At 32.5% G+C, this 17,784-nt stretch overlaps 1 long non-coding RNA gene across 1 annotated transcript; it reads left to right on the top strand.

The window, feature by feature from the left end:
- Positions 1-6,011: 6,011 nt before the first annotated feature.
- Positions 6,012-16,211, top strand: LOC127724786 (uncharacterized). Its single transcript, XR_007992691.1, has 3 exons — positions 6,012-6,070; positions 6,943-7,109; positions 15,782-16,211. It is a non-coding gene; the product is annotated as an uncharacterized LOC127724786 (long non-coding RNA).
- The last annotated feature ends 1,573 nt before the right edge of the window (positions 16,212-17,784 follow it).

Below are 17,784 nucleotides of genomic sequence, written 5' to 3'. Positions count from 1 at the left end.
CAGAAACTGCAATTCCATTAGACCAGTACATCCTACCCTTACTATGAAATCACATTCTCTCACAGATTAACTCCCTCTCTAATTTCCACTCACAATCATATACCATCACCCTCTCCATCATTTTATTTTTTATCCCTCCCTTTCTTGCCCTTTCACTTTTTTGTAACACCCTTAACCACCTACCCCCCTTCTGCTTTGTGTTAAGTCCCTATGAGAAGATTGGGTTAGTAGATGAATACAATATTATAAGATGTACCAGAAATGGAAGAATTTACATTTTAGAAATATGAAGGAAATTTAGAACTAATTGATACCAAACATAAACATATGATACTGAGCCACTTTTAGAAATGTAGTCTTATTTTCTACACATAATGGTCATCATAGCATTCGTACAAAAGATTAACAGCCAAAGTTACAGAAAGCCAAATTGTGTAATGTAAATTTAAAAATAGAATGCTATTTTGATTGATAAACATTATGAATGCCAAAAGTGTATATTTAACTCTCAATTTTAAAGTGTTTTGGGTGTGTTGATGAAAAAATGCCAAATGATATAAAAATATGAATAGTAAAACATGTAAAAGCAAAAGCCAAATGAAAAAATGCCAAAATTAAAAAATGCTAATGGTATTAAAAATACCTGTCTGCTAATGTACTAGCCAGTCTTCCTGTGGGTTAGCTAGACTTTAAGGTGCTAGTATGAGCCAAAATTTGTTCCTGTGAAAAAAGTTCCAGTGGAACTAATATCACAGGAAATATGTTCTGGGAGAACTTTTTTCACAGATGATTTCTATATAATTTGTTCCATCTCTATAAAATTTGTTCCACACTTTACCTGGTGAAATAAGTACCGGGGTGGTGAAGTTTGTTCCCTACCTAGTGAAATAAGTTCCAGGTTTATGAGATTTGTTCCTTACCTGGTGAAATAAGTTCTAGGTCTGTGAGATTTGTTCCTCACCTGGTGAAATAAGTTCCTTGTCTGTAAAATATGTTACAATGGTTAAACAAGTTATCTTATATACTGAGCATTTGTCATCAGTGCGTTTAAAGTTATCATTCATATGCATTATAAAAATAAGTATTATATTAATAATATAAGCAAAAAGTATAAATCATCCAATTCGGATCCTGTGGAGTATAGCAAATGTTTAGCATGTTTAGTTATATACTCTGTAAAAATATCAAAATGACACTTTTGAGCCAGAAAAGAGTAGAATAAGAAAAATCATTCAGAAAAAAAGTATAGTTAAGGATGAACATATGTACTTATTTGAAAAGGACATAATAACTGATCAATTGTATCAAAAGACATGTAGTTTCAAAAGACATACTCTTTTGAAACTGTGTCATGACCTAAGTACATGTATGACAAGAACAAGGGGCCATGACAGTTAAAAGGAACCAAGGAGGAATACTACATAAAAAATAAATACAAATTATAATACTTTTCAATGGCTTTATTTCGTATCTTCATCCTACATCCTATGGTTACAGACATCCCTTGATTGCAAATGTATCCCATGCAAGCACACTCAGTACAGCATTTAGCTTGCATTATAATTTAAGTGTAACAAGAAAATATTTTGCTGTGCAATATGTTGCAAAAGTACTAATTTCTGTGAAAATATGTTTGAGCAGAACTTATTAATTTCTATGAAATATGTACATGTTCGTTTAAAACTAATATCACAGAAACTTAAATATTTATCTTATTTATAACTCTAAATACATGTAATATTAATTGGAACAAAATTCATGGAGCTATGATATTTGTTCTGGAACTTATTTCACATTTGGTCATAAAATTAGTTCTGGAACAAATTTTCTGTGATATAAATTCCGATGGAACATATTTCCTATGAAATTTGTTCCGGTGGAACAAATGTCACACCAGAACAAATTTTTTGTTACACTAGTTCACCAAGACAAACGCCCGCAGTGGGTCACCTATCTTTTCCTTTTGGAGTACCAGTTTTTTAGTCTCCGATTTGACTTGGGGGGGGCTGAAAATTAACTGACATAAAATTGAAAAATATATCAAAAAAACAGTCATATGTACAATTTAAAAATTTTGTCTTAAAAAAGGAAAAATATCCCCTTTGACCCCCATTCCCAAATGGATAATAAATTGCTTCGCTGAGCGCAGCTGGATATGATCGCAGAGGTTCAACACTGAACAGTTGGGGCAAAAATGAACACATTATTCGCGCTTGATACAGGTCTGAATTTGGATTGTAATTAAATATTTGACACATACCAGGTTTCTGACACAGAATAACTGTAGTCAAAGAACTTAGAATTGGTTATATTATTTGAATTTATATTCAATGTTTTGCTTTTGTGCAATACACTATGCTGTTGTGAATTGAATATTTGAAGACATTTTCTTTTTATTTTCTGAAATCTGAAATGAGACATCTTACTACACACAATACTGTGCTATTGCTTAATACTGTGCAATTTAAGATTTCTTGCTATTGCGCAATACTGTGCAATAAGATATTTCTTGCTATTGTGCAATACTGTGCAATTGATGATTTCTTGCTATTGTGCAATACTTTGCAATTGGTTATTTCTTGCTATTGCTCAATACTGTGCAATTGTAGATTTCTTGCTATTGCGTAATACTGTGCTATAGCGCAATTCTATGCAATTGGAAGATTTCTTGCTATTGCACAATACTTCATATGATAACTTGTGTGTTTCTCCTGTCATATCAATATTTTTTGCTTTTACATATATCTAATATAATTGATTGAAAAATGGAAAATTAAAAAAAAAATACATAAAATTATGACCCCCCCCTCCCCAATTATTTTGACCCCCCTTGAAGTAATTACCCCCAAACTCAATCCCAGCCTTCTCTTAGAGGTATGGTACCTTGCAGTACAATTTCAGAGAGACCCATACACTTAAACACAAGTAATTATCTGGAAACAAGAAAAATGTTATTTTTTTGCCCCTTTATTGGCCCCTTATTCCTGAACTTTTGGGCCAATTACCCCCCAACCTCTTACCCAGTCTTCACATTGAGATATGGAACCTTGTAGTACAATTTCAGAGCGATCCATACACTTACACACAAGTTATTGTCCAGAAACTACAAAATTGCTTGTTTTTAGCCCCTTTTTTGGCCCCTCATTCCTGAACATTTGGGACAATTACCCCCAAACTCATACCCAGTCTTTCCATTGTGATATGGAACCTTGTTGTACAATTTTAGAGAGATCCATACACTTACACACAAGTTATGGTCCGGAAACTACAAAATTGGTTGTTTTTTTATCCTTTTTGGTCCCCAATTTTTTTAAAACCATTGGTACCATAACCCAAAACCAATCCCAGTATTCCCATTGTGATATGAAACCTTGTGGTACATTTTCAGAGATATCCATAGACTTACAAGTTATGGTCAGGAAACTACAAAATTGCTTGTTTTTTACCCTTTTGGGGCCCTTAATTTCTAAACCTTTGGTACCATTACCCCCAAAATCAATCCCAACCTTCCCTTTGTGGTATTGAACTAGAAAAATGCTTGTTTTTGGTCCTTTGTTTGCCCCCAACTCCTGCATGTTTGTGGCAATTACCCCCAAACTCAATCTCAGCCTTCCATTGATATGGAACCTTGTGGTACAATGTCAGAGAGATCCATACACTTACACACAAGTTATTGCCCGGAAACTACAAAAATGCTTTTTTTTTACCCTTTTTGGCCCTTAGTTCCCAATCTGTTGGCACCATAACCCCCAAAATGTGGCATTAAACTTGTGGTATAATTTCAGACCAATCGAAATACTTTTACACAAGTAAGTACTAGTATCCTGAAACTAGAAAAATGCTTGTTTTGGGCCCCTTTTGGGCCCTTAATTTCTAAGCGGTTGGGACCATCATCCCCAAAATAAATCCCAACCATCCTTTTGTAGTAACCTTCTTAAAAAATTTCATAGAGATCCAATCACATAAATTCAAGTTATTGTCCGGAAACCAAATATGTCTTTGGATGACGATGCAGACGATGCTGACGATGCAGACGACGACATCATAGCATTATAGGAACCCAAAAAATTTTTTGCTGTCGTATAAAAATGTAAACAAGAATATAAGGATGGTATGAGAGCCAATGAGACAACACTTCTCTCTGTCAAAGAAACAATGTATTAAAAGTAAGCAATATATATATATAATAGGTTAAAATATGTTTAGTAATAACATGGCTATTATATTATACTTTAATTGTATGAAAAAAAATCATAGAAATTTTAGTATTAACATGATTAAATATGGCTATATACAGTGATATATGTTCATGGACACTTTTTCATACCTAAGGCCATTTTTCATAGGAAAATTGTGGCTTGGACACATTTAAATAAGTAAATATTGTCCATGGACAGTATTTATATTTATTATGAAAAAAATTTTGTTAGACATTATTTCATAGGGAACATTATTAAGTCCTATGAAACCTCCTCCCCCACCCAACACATTCTTTAAATTCCTGTCCAAAGTCAGGAGCCTGTGATTGAATGGCTGTAATTCTAATATTATAGTTTTAGCCTAAATCAGACATAGGTTTTCTCATTTTATTTTATTTTTTAAATTGGTTCATGACTGCCTTTTATAGCTTGCTATAGAATTTTATGGCTTTAAGGATCATCGTTGAAGATTGTATGATGACCAAAAGTAGCTAGCATCTACATCATTTGGTATTTGGTGTATAAGTGTCTCATTTGCAATAATACAACAACTCCTTACTTTAGCTGACCTGGCCACAGCAAGACAAGAAATATGACAAGGACAAAACTGTTGGTTAACTCTGTAAAGGAGTAATTGCCCCTAATTGATGATTTTTACCAATTTTAGTGTTTTTCCTTTTAATTCAAAAACTATAAAAGATAAAATAAATGGGGAATGTGTCCATAGGGACTCAGATGATGTCCCCGCTAGCATATAATGTTATAAAGGGACATAACTCACTAACTGTATAAGTGACGCTACCAAAATTTGAACTTAAACTGAGTTTTGTGGTAATAAGCATTGTATATACATTTCATAACATTTAGTTGAGACAAACTGAAGTTGGAAACAAAAAATTCAGCAACTTTTCTATTTGTAAAAAAAACATAACTTTTGAACGGTAAAAGTGACGCCACCAAAACTCAAACTCAATCTGTGTTTTGTGGTAATGAGCATTGTGTATAAGTTTCATATCATTTGGTTGAGTCAAACCGAAGTGGGAGAACGTAACAAAAAATTAAGCATTTTTTTTCATTTGTAAAGGGGCATAACTCTTGAATGGTAAAAGTGATGCCACCAAAATTCAAACTTGTCTTGTGTTTTGTGGTAATAAGCATTGTGTTCAACGTTTCATAACATTTGGTTGAGGCAAACTAAAGTTAGAAAACTGAAACCAATTTTGGGACGTACATACGTACAGACAGACAAGGGTTAAACTTAATGCCCCCTCAACTGCGGCAGGGGCAATAAAAAAATTCAGAGCAGAAATGATCATGAGGACAAGATTCACAAAATAATCACCAAAACAAAATCTTCAGATATTTTTTTTAATATTCAAAAGAAAATGTATGGTTTTTTTTGGGGAAAACTCAGAAGTACTTCATTTAAATGTTATTGCCACTGAATGTTAAGCAAACAAGTAACCATGGTAACTACATGTAGTATGTTAATTTGGACACTGTTGTTTTGTGTATCATACTTTGATATTTTTATATTTTACATCAGATTTTAGTAAATTTAATTCTAAGTAATTAATGAGTAGTTTCTAGTCATGCATCAGTGGTTTTATTTATTGTAAGACTTCTTTCTTCATGGCTCAGTGAATTTTGATCCATTGAGTATTAGTTTACTATCTAGGTTTAACTAGTTTGTGCTATGAAAACTCTATCTCCTTTATGATAATTGGTTCATTAAGTCATGTGTCTATTTAGGAGGGAAATTCTTTTGTTTAGTCAGACTTTACTTATATTTTGAACTGATTGGAGCTGTGCTGTTCTTTATATAATTTTATTCAAATTTGGTGGACATCTTTGATTTTTTTTCAAATAAGGTCAGTGTTCCATAATTAATACCTCACATGCCTTCTAATATACTGATATGAATTAATGTATTACATTAATGATTTTGTATGAATGGTCAAAATGAATGATTTCAGAATAAAAGGTTCAAATGTATGATTATTATGAAACACAAAAGCACATATTTAAAAAATATTGGTTCAATCAGATAAGTCTAAATAATCATAAGAATTTATGCCAAACAATATTTGAATATCTCGGTTATTGCCAAAAAAATTAAAAGTAATGTATTGGACCCCCCTTTTTTTTTTAATTTAATGTAAATGAATGGGGACATATGGTTGGAAACCCCCTCCCCCTTTTTATCCTGGGTTGGAACCCCCCCCCCCTTATGTAATTGCTGGATCCGCCCCTGGAAACATTACAGCTTAAAGAAACTTCAAATTGCAAAAATGATCAACAAGACAATATCTACAAACAAGTCAAACTTTAACGAAATTAAAAACTACTCATTATTAGAGTTATTGACTGTTTAATGATGACTTTTATCATTTGTTTTCCTTTTCTGAAAAACAATAATAATATTTTACATTTAACTGTTATAGATAGAAAGCCACTTTAATAGCAAAAATGATCAGCAAGACAAGATCTACAAATATGTCAAATTTTGCCAAAATCGTGATTGCCCTTATATGACAAGTTTGCACAAACCAACACACTCCCTAGAGCCATCTCGTTGATATTGTCATATTAAATGAACAGAGTTATCTTTTTTTGTACTGATTATTAATATTGCAGGGTCAGATTTTTATTATACTACCAAAACTACTCAGTTTTGTACAAATATTCTAAAAATAATATGCCTATTTATTTATCCTAATTGACATGTTTTTATGTTTTGCAGGAAATTTCTATTAGTAAATGAATCAAATGAAGAATCTTCATGGTTAAATGCATAGAAAGGATATTTGAAGAGAGCCAATGATTGACATAAGGAGAAGCAGTTATGAATTTTGAAATTGATATAAAGGAGACGTCATTCATCACAGAAGATTTAATCAAAGTTTACAGGTAGGAGACTTAATCGGTTGATTTTTATCAATAGTCATAAATAAAAAAGATGTGGTACTATGATTGCCAATGAGACAACTATCCCTGAGAGTCCAAATATTGCAGATTTAAGCAATGGTATGTTACTATGGCTTTCAACAATGAGCAAAACCCATACCATATCTTCAGCTATGCATCTGCTTAGACATTGCTTGTTTACTGTAATGTGGCAAATGTTTAATGCATATTCAAGATGATATAAAATGTTAATAGATGTAAACAAGGATTTGTATAGTGAGACAAATCCTTGATGTAAATAACTTAAGTAGCTTCTAAAAATTTTGTAAAAATTGTTGGAGAGGGGAGGAACTAGCTATGGACGAAAGATAGGTGGTGGTGGCAATAAAATTTGCTTTGCAACAAACCATCTGCAGATTCTTCGTATAAAAAGTTGTTACACAGGAGACGACCAGTTATTGAATAGAAATAGAAACATTTGCGTTCTTGTATTATCACTCAAATTTCCAGATCAGATCGAAATTTTTCTGTTAAATATATTGGTATGCAATCCTATACATGCTATAAGCATTTGCTCATCTCATTTCTATGGAAATTACATTGTACTGTTCCCTCATCATAGTACATAATCTATGAAAAGTTAGTATCAGAAAAATGTAATTAATATAGGTTCAAGTTTGTGCTTTATCCAGTTTAGAGGGAACCGCTTATAAATTTTAGTCAATGAATGGTAGTTTTGGTATAAAATTGTATAAGAATGATTAGCATTGGCATTTCTTGTCTTCGTGGAAATTATTTTACCCTACATCTCAGTCTTAATTCATTGACATTGGCTACAGAATGTTTGCATTGTCACAAACAAAAAGAAGACATAGGTCTTATACTTCTTTGGCATTATGGTTTACATGTTTTATGAACAATTGCCATTTGAAATTCAGGAGTAACTTCAAGATATGATTTTTTTTATTCATTTTCCATATTCTACATGGACTATTGGACTAATATTCATAAATTCCATATTTTACCTGGTACTATTATACTCATCAGTTTCTAGGGTCAATATTTTGACCCTACTGTATAGATTTGTTTTTTACTGAAAAAACATATTGGCATAAAGGGACATAACTGATCATGAAGAATGGTAAAAGTGATGCTACCCAAATTTGTACTTGAACTGAGTTTTGTGGTAATAAGTATTGTGTATTATAACTTTCATACCATTTAGTTAAGGCAATCTAAAGTAAGAGAACTATATGACCTCAAATGCATTGATCATTAAAAAAAGGGGGGTTCCAACCCCAGCAACCCTCCCCTGGATCTGCCATAATGGGGCCTCGGTGGCTGAATGGTCTAAGTAGTGAAACTACTGTATCACTAGCCTGTAAATAGATATAACAGTGATACCATACTTTAACTTTGTTTAAACCTGTTTATTTACTTTTGACTTTAATTATTTGTCCCTTGTAATTTTTTATTAACTGTATTTGCATTCAGGTGTCACAGGTCAAATTTATTTGTTCATTATGTGTTAATTTACGTTTTTTGATTGAGTTAAGCCTTCCAATTGATATTTTATAGTGTGTTTTTCTATGTTGTGATGTTATACTATTGTTTCAGAAAAGGGAGAAGGTTTGGTACCATTAAAACGTTTAATCCCGCTGCAAATGTTTGCACCTGTCCTAAGTCAGGAATCTGATTACAGTAGTTGTCGTCTGTTTATGTAGTTCATACGTGTTTCTCGTTTCTCGTTTTAATATAGATTAGACCGTTGGTTTTTCTGTTTGAATGGTTTTACACTAGTAATTTTTTGGGGCCCTTTATAGCTTGCTGTTCGGTGTGAGCCAATGCTCCGTGTTGAAGGCCGTACCTTGTCCTATAATGGTTTACTTTTATAAATTTTAACTTGGATGGAGAGTTGTCTCATTGGCACTCATACCACATCTTCCTATATCTATATAAGAAGTTATCCCTGGCTCAGTATACTTCTAGGATATTGATTGTTTAAGCAAACACAAAGAAGAATTTTGTTGTTGGAAATTTATCTGTTCTGTCTAATTTTCTTTTGAATTATATGTAATGACAGGGTCCAGTTATACCTCGATAAACGGACATGAGTGTTGGACTGATTCAGTGACGACAATTTGTTTATAAACCAGTATAATGCTGCTCTACTAATTTGCCTATTGAATATGCTAGAGAACTCGACGGAGACAATCGACCTTCAAAGAGTGATGCAAACAATTTTGTAATATATGTAGGCTGTAACATAATATTATGAAATAGATAATACATTGGCTTAGTCATAGGCCCGATCGTTGCTGGTTTTTGGCCGCTATGACAACACCAAAGCAGTCAGCTGATTACAAACAAGTCAATACAGAAAAGGTGCACAAATAAAACCAATAGTTATGCATTTTTAAGATTGATTAGTACGAGGAAAAGGAGTCTGAAGAACAAATCATGCGGACTCAAAACAATCCAATTATTCAAGTTTGCTTGACATACCGATAAATGGGAATAAAAGGAAATGGTTACACGCAAGCGAGACAGCATTTTATCGACATAAATAAAAAAAAAAAACGTCAAACGATATTAACAAACGTCCTCCAACAATGGACAAGTGTCTAAATAATATATATCAAGCTCTAAACCGGCCAGAGCAACACAGTTGTGAATACAATTTGCAGAGACTATAAAAGATCTGTCATTGACACCAAATTTCGAAAATGACAAAATTATAAAGATAGAGTGACTTCCTGACTTCATCTTGGGTAAAGCACATAATCATGAAGCGATGTGAAACGAATTTTTGAAATCGGTATCCTCCAATTTTTTTCAATGTGAATTAACGAAATTGTGGTGTATATATAAGACAGCAACAAAACGACACACAAAAATAATAAAAGACGTCTAGAGGTCAACGCATCTGGTTTTTAACTTGTTAACTGATAAGTGATTTGCAAATAACAACAATTTACTGGTTTCATTTAAGCAAGCAACATTTTTCTTTGTTTGGTATTATAAAATATGTCAACAACTTCTTTTCAAATCAATTTCAAAATCAGCATGAATGTGCAATAGTATTAGAGAAGATAGCCATTATTGTCCCATTGTATATCTAAGATAGGTTTTAACCCGTTTCAGTTGCAGTTGTTGGTGGCATAGTAAGAAGAATTCTACAGTATATATTAGAATGCAGTTCTTTGTTTGTCGTTTCCAATGTTTCATATAGTTGATCTGGTATCTTTCAACGAGCAACATATCTTTGGATCTCGAGAGGCTCATTGGCGTGATATATATACGCAACTGATCTTCGCGTTTTAACTCTTTAACATTCTGTGGAATTAGAAGGTGGGCGAGAAACATTTCCTCTGAATTACCCGGTCAATCAGTCTTTAAATTCGTTTAGAAGATGGTATATGAACTGATGTAACTGATGGTAAAATATGGAAAAGTTTGGGTATTCTTATAAGTATCGATGAATAAATTGTATTTATCGATACTCCCTCACTCTCACACTCTTTCTCAATCATTCTTTAAAAAAAAAGTCTTTCAAAACTTTTTTTTTGCCTGTTTGTTTGTGCACGCAAGTGCGTCGTTGCGTCAATAGTAGCTACGCCACTGCACTTGAACGTTGCTACCCAGTTTTCCTTAATTCCATGGTTATTCCTTGTGAAATATTGAATTCTGTCTATTATTCATTATGTCTAACAATGTTAGTCTTTTATGCCAATCATTTGCACTCATTTTTAGTAAATGCATCGCTTGGCTGCCACATTCAGTGGCGTAGCTACCTAAGGCTCGACTAGGCACGTGCCTATACATAAATTTGCCAATTATATACCCCTTTGGAATAAAAAAAAAAATACACATTGTAATTCTAATGCGTATTATTATTTATACGGTGCCCGTCCCTATTCAAACACCGATCTGTATCCTTCGGTGCATAGGATTATTTTGATTTTATTGACAATGCCCGTTTCATCGGCAACTAGTGAAAGATCCTTCAGTGCGATGCGACGCATCAAGTCCTACCTGAGATCGGAGATGAGCGACTTTCTAATCTATCCCTTCTTCATACCCACCCACACCTCAATGTTGAAGTTGATGAGAGTATAACTGATTTTATTGGCAGAAAAAAAACGTTGACTTGACTTTGAATAAGTGTATCATTGACTTTGTGTATGAAACTGGATCTGAAAGTTATTCATAAAAGTTCAGAAATTTTAGATTTGTTTAACCAATTTTTCCCCAATGAGTTAAAAGATTCGTTTGAAAAAGTTGAAATCGTTTCCCTTGACCCTCTGTGGGCCTTAAGCTTAAAATAGTCCAAACAAATTTTCGCCTCGCTCTCTGCACGCTAATAACACTTGCAACAACTCTTTGAGGGGTCTGCTGAAAGGCAAAATATCTGTCCCTATCCAATAAAGATCAATAAACCCTAATTTTCCAATGGCATTTTCAAAAGTTCAGACCTTCATCCTGGACGACCCCTATTACAGGACCTAGTGGCTAACTGTTGTATTTACTAGTATCGTAAATTTGTTTTTGTCCTGATCATGCAAAACTATTTGCCACTGGATGTTTAGCAATAAATCAATCAACTATCTTCCAGTAATCTCAGATCTGTGTGTAATGACCACATTAATTCAAATTCCTAAGCAGGTAGGGATTTTACAGTAGAGGATATAAGAAAATATGAATTTCTTGAATATTGTTACGATAGTATGAACAGAACAGAACTTCTGCATTAGGCATCGACTGTGTGTGTTTGTGTGGCTGGGGTGAAGGTTTCAGAATCAAAAGATCAATGGTTCAGGTTGATGTCTACCCCAAAGCATAGTATTATTATATAGTAATCTCAGTGTTTACGTGCCTATTTTTAGCTCACCTGGGCCAAGTGAGCTTTTCTCATCACTTGGCGTCCGTCGTCTGTCGTCCGTCGTCCGTAAACTTTTACAAAAATCTTCTCCTCTGAAACTACTGGGCCAAATTTAACCAAACTTGGCCACAATCATCATTGGGGTATCTAGTTTAAAAAATGTGTGCGATGACCCGGCCAACTAACCAAAATGGCCGCCATGGCTAAAAATAGAACATAGGGGTAAAATGTAGATTTTGGCTTATATCTCTGAAACCGAAGTATTTAGAGCAAATCTGACATAGGGTAAAATTGTTAATCAGGTCAAGATCTATCTGCCCGGAATTTTTATAGACAAATCGGACACCCCGTTGTTGGGTTGCTGCCCCCGATTTAGTAATTTTAAGGAAATTCTGCAGTTTTTGGTTATAATCTTGAATATTATTATAGATAGAGATAAACTGAAAACAGCAATAATGTTCAGCAAAGTAAGATCTACAAATAAGTCAAAATGACCTAAATTGTCAGTTGACCCCTTAAGGAGTTATTGCCCTTTATAGTCAATTTTTAACCATTTTTCAAAAATTTTAGTAATCTTTAAAAAAAATCTTCTCCTCTGAAACTACTTTGACAAATTTAACCAAACTTGGCAATCATCATCTTAAGGGTATGTAGTTTTAAAAATGTGTCCAATGACCCTGTCCACAAACCAAGATGGCAGACATGGCTAAAAATAGTATATAGGGGTAAAATGCAATTTTTGGCTAATATCTCTGAATTCAAAGCATTTAGAGCAAATTTCATTCATTAAAATATGTTCATTAAGTCAAGATCTAACTGCCCTGAAATTTTCAGACAAATCAGGCAACCTGTTGTTGGGTTCCTGCCCCTGGATTGGTAATTTTCAGAAATTTTGCAGTTTTTGGTTATAATCTTCAATATTATCTTTGATAAAGATAAACTGTAAACAGCAATTATGTATAGCAAAGTAAGATCTACAAATAAGTCAACTTGACTAAAACTGTCAATAAGGAGTTATTGCTTTTTAAATTTTAAACAATATTCGTAAATTATGTAATTTTTTTTTGTAATTTTTATACGACCGCAAAAAAATTTTTGTGGTCGTATATTGGTATGACATTGGCGTCGTCGTCGTCGTCATCGTCGTCCGACGTCGTCGTCCGGAGACACATTAGTTTTCGCACTCTAACTTTAGTTTAAGTGAATGGATCTCTATGAAATTTTACCATAAGGTTCAATACCACAAAAGGAAGGTTGGGATTGATTTTGGGGGTTATGGTACCAACAGTTAAGGAATTAGGGGCCAAAAAGGGGCCAAAAATAAGCATTTTTGTAACTTCCAGACATAACTTGTGTGTTAGTGTATGGATCTCTCTGACATTGTACCACAAGATTCCATATCACAAAGGGAATGCTGGGATTGATTTTGGGGGTAATTGCCTCAAAATTTTAGGAATTAGGGGCCAAAAAAGGGGCAAAAACAAGCAAATTTGTATGGACAAATACTTTAGTACAAAACATAATTTAAAGCAGTGTAAGGGAGATAAATCAAATACATCATTTGAATTATCTCCCTTACACTGCTTTTAAATTATGTATAAAGTAATGGTTAATGAACAATTAAGACAATTTAAATCAGTGTAAGGGAGGTAATCCACATACAACGTTTTGATTACTTCCCTTGACTGCTTTTAAATTATGTTTAAAGAAATGCATATTTATAAAGGAAGATCAGTAAAAATATCTGCAAATGTTGCATCTTTTTTTTTTTTACAAAAAAATCCATATGAAAGATTTGACACCATATTTTAAATTCTATTATAAAAGAGATTAAGTTAGCACTATGGTAAATTTAAATGGGCAATTATGGTTGCAAATTCCATTGGAAATTTGAATTGAGATTATGACCATATCTTGAGGGAAAGAATTTTTTGGGGGAAAAAGGGGGGGGGGGGGGGTAAAAAGAAATTGTGGGGGGTCAATTTTTTCTCATTTCAGATTTCAGAAATTAAAAAGAATTATTCTTCAAATATTTTTTTTTTTTCAAATTTCAAATATTGAAAAATTTCAAGAAGTAATCTTTAATTGCACAGTATGGCGCATTAGATTTGTAAAATCTTAGACCACATTTATTTATTTGTTATGCCAAATCTTACCATGTATTTAGATTTTTAATTTTGGGTCCAGTTTTCAAATTGGTCTACATTAAGGTCCAAAGGGTCCAAAATTAAACTTAGTTTGATTTTAACCAAAATTGAATATATGGGGTTCTTTGATATGCTGAATCTAAACATGTATTTAGATTTTTGATTTTGGGCCCAGTTTTCAAGTTGGACCTTGGGGTCCAAAATTAAACATTGTTTGATTTCATCAAAAATTGAATTATTGGGGTTCTTTGATATGCCAAATCTAACCATGTATTTAGATTTTTAATTTTGGGTCCAGTTTTCAAATTGGTCTACATTAAGGTTCAAAGGATCCAAAATTAAACTTAGTTTGATTTAAACAAAAATTGAATATATGGGGTTCTTTGATATGCTGAATCTAAACATGTATTTAGATTTTTGATTTTGGGCCCAGTTTTCAAGACGGTCCAAATTGGGGTCAAAATTAAACTTTGTTTGATTTCAACAAAAATTGAATATATAGGGTTCTTTGATATGCTGAATCTAACCATGTATTTAGATTTTTAATTTTGGGTCCTGTTTTTTAAATTGGTCTACATTAAGGTCCAAAAGGGTCCAAAATTAAACTTAGTTTGATTTTAACAAAAATTGAATTCTTGGGGTTCTTTGATATGCTGAATCTCAACATGTGTTTAGATTTTTGATTATGGGCCCAGTTTTCAAGTTGGTCCAAGTTGGGGTCCAAAATTAAACTTTGTTTGATTTCAACAAAAATTGAATATATGGGGTTCTTTGATATGCTAAATCTAACCATGTATTTTGATTTTTGGGCCCCGTTATCAAATTGGTCCACATTGAGGTCAAAAGGGTCCAAAATTAAACTTTGTTTGATTTCATCAAAAATTGAATTCTTTGGATTCTTTGATATGCTGAAAGTAACCATGTATTTAGATTTTGGATATTGGACCATACTAGGTAAATTAAAAAAATGTAAGTTCTTAGACCACATTCATTCTGTGTCAGAAACCTATGCTGTGTCAAATATTTAATCACAATCCAAATTCAGAGCTGTATCAAACTTGAATGTTGTGTCCATACTTGCCCCAACTGTTCAGGGTTCGACCTCTGCGGTCATACATGTATCAAGCTGCGCCCTGTGGAGCATTTTATTTACAAAATATTTTCCTTTGAAACTACTGAGCAAAGTTCATTATAGATAGAGAAAATCGAAACAGCAAGAATGTTCAGTAAAGTAAGATTGACAAACACATCATCATCGCCAAAACATAATTTTGTCATGAATTCTATTCTCATCTATTATGTATGTCCTTTGTTTAGTATGAACATAGACCAAGGTGAGCGACACAGGCTCTTTAGAGCCTCTAGTTTTGTACTTATATCAGGCCATTAGTTTTCTTGTTTGAATTATTTTACTATGGTAATTTTGGAGCCTTTTATCTATGACCATGTTCTGTGACTTAAAGTAGTTAATTTCTGTACCATTTGGTCTCTTGTTGAGATTTGTCTCATTGGCAATCATTCCACATCTTTTTTATTATCATTTACCAATTATTCAAAATTGATTAAACTAAACTTTACATATGAATGGCTGATTAAACTTAAACATGCATACTTAAGGGATAATAAATCTTATTTTTACTTTTCAGTATGTTGAGAGAAGTTCAGAACAAGCAATTTGGTTGAAGAGGAGTTGTCAACACGTCATCTTTGAACAAGGTCAATTGTATTAGAAGTGAAGCCTTAACAGAAATGAGACAATAATCAAATAATTCAAAGACTACATGGATGTTATCTGGACTAGCATTTGTATGACCTAAATGTGGTATTTTTCATATGAACACTTACAAGGCATATAATAGTCTGTAACAAACATTTGTATGCAATTAAAGACTTGAAGAACTTGTGCGGTATTCTTGAAAACGGTACATTCTTGGTATGAATTGAAGAATTTTTGCTCATTTAAATGAATTATGAAAATGTTTTATATGTTTAGAATAAACAAAAACAACATAAAAGATAGACAAATTTTTATTTTCTTTCTTGAAACTTATAACAGAATAAATTGTCATATGCTAATTCTTGATAGATGTGCTGCCAGAAATTTATCAAGTCAATTTTTAGCCTGAAAGTGCAACTCAATGCACGGGTTATACACACAAGAAACTACATTTATCTCTCAACCATATAAAAAATAAGGATATATGGAAGGGTTGCCAATGAGAATAACTATCCTTGAATGCCAATGATATCTTATAAACTATATAAGATATCTCATTAACTATATAAGATATCTAATAAACTACATAAGATATCTTATAAACTATATAAGATATCTTATAAACTATATAAGATATCTTTAATATAAACTATATAAGATATCTCATAATTTTATAAGATATCTCACATATTATATAAGATATCTTATATAGTTTATAAGATATCTCATATAGTTTTTAAGATATCTCATAAAATTTATAAAATATCTTTTAAACTATATGAGATATCTTATAAAATTCAGAAGATATCTTATAAAGTATGTAATATATCTTATATACTTTATGAGATATCTTATAAGATATCTATATCTTATAAGATATCTCAATTGATATATAAAATATTGTATAAAAATAAAATTATAAGCTATCTAATATATTAAATAAGATATCTTATACATTAAATAAGATATCATTTATTAGATATCTTATATATTATATATATATTATATGAGATATCTTGAAATTCGAATAAATAGTAAAATGACTTTCCACCTAAGAACAAGTCATTGTTAAATAGATATAAGAATATGTGGTATGAGTGCCAATGAGGCAACTCTCAATCCAAGTCATAATTTGAAAAAGTAATGATTAAAGACTAAAATTGAGAATGGAAATGGGGAATGTGTCAAAGAGACAACAACTCGACCATAGAGCAGACAACAGCTGAAGGCCCCTTATGGGTCTTGAATGCAGCTAGAAACTCCCGCACCCTAATGCGTCCTTCAGCTGGCCCCTAAACATATATACTAGTTCAGTGATAATGGACATCATACTAAACTAATTATACACAAGAAACTACAATTGAAAATCATACAAGAGTAACAAAGGCCAGAGGCTCCTGACTTGGGACAGGCACAAAATTGTGGCGGGGTTAAACATGTTTTTTTGAGATCTCAACTCTCCCCTTATACCTCTAACCAATGTAGAAAAAAAAATCGCACAAAAATAAGCACAGTGAAACTCAGTTTAAGAGTTGTCTGAGTTCGATGTCAGAATATGAAACAAAAGAAAATAAACAAAACAATAATACATAAATAACAACAGACTACTAGCAGTTACTGACATGCCAGCTCCAGACCTAAACTTTTTACATTTTCATATCTTTCTGGTTTTACTTTATAGTTGAGTTGCTGTCACTCTGTGTTTACCGGAATGCCACATGTTCTTCAATCCTTAAGAAAACCATCAAGAATTTCAAAACGATATATTTTACAGAGAAGTTATTTCACTTCTTAACACAGGCAACTTGGAATCAAGGTTTTTGATATTATTTCACTTCTTACCACAGGCAACTTGGAATCAAGGTTTTTGTTATTATTTCAGTTGTAACATTTAAAAATTATTTTCAGTGACTGACATGAAAAACATGACAA

The sequence above is a fragment of the Mytilus californianus genome, unplaced genomic scaffold, assembly GCF_021869535.1.
Source record: "Mytilus californianus isolate M0D057914Y unplaced genomic scaffold, xbMytCali1.0.p SCAF_14, whole genome shotgun sequence".
Classification (NCBI taxonomy): domain Eukaryota; kingdom Metazoa; phylum Mollusca; class Bivalvia; order Mytilida; family Mytilidae; genus Mytilus; species Mytilus californianus.
Note: the sequence above shows the minus strand (reverse complement) of the source record. Positions and strands in the feature narration are given on the sequence as shown.